The sequence below is a fragment of the Carlito syrichta genome, unplaced genomic scaffold (genome assembly GCF_000164805.1).
Source record: "Carlito syrichta isolate Samal-C Ts95f unplaced genomic scaffold, Tarsius_syrichta-2.0.1 Scaffold305768, whole genome shotgun sequence".
Classification (NCBI taxonomy): domain Eukaryota; kingdom Metazoa; phylum Chordata; class Mammalia; order Primates; family Tarsiidae; genus Carlito; species Carlito syrichta.
In genome coordinates this window covers 44,455-44,811 of record NW_007249864.1, presented here as the reverse complement: position 1 = coordinate 44,811, position 357 = coordinate 44,455, and the positions used below count along the sequence as shown (strand labels likewise).

General features: G+C 48.5%; 1 pseudogene; it reads left to right on the top strand.

The window, feature by feature from the left end:
• LOC110596023 overlaps positions 1–131 on the top strand; it is an 11,544-nt pseudogene extending 11,413 nt beyond the window's left edge.
• The last annotated feature ends 226 nt before the right edge of the window (positions 132–357 follow it).

Here is a 357-nt window from a genome sequence, read left to right as displayed (position 1 = left end):
GAGAGGACTTCAGTCTCAGTGATGGCCTGGACAGCAGCAGCTCCATCCAGACCATCCAAAAGACCACCTGCAAGATAGTGGATGGCAAATTAGTGTCTGAGACCAATGACACCAAAGTTATGAGGCATTGAGGCGGCGGGAGCAGGGTGCCCTTCGGGGAAGCAGGAAGCCAATAAAAAGTTCAGAGGCCAAAAAAAAAAAGTTAAAATGTTTAAAAATAATGTTAAGGAATATGTCCTCCAACTGCAATGGAATTAAATGAAAATCAGTAACAATAACGGCCGGGCTTGTAGCTCAGCCTGTCATCCCGCGCCTTTGGGAGGCTGAGGTGAGTGGATTGCCTGAGCCCGGGGGTTC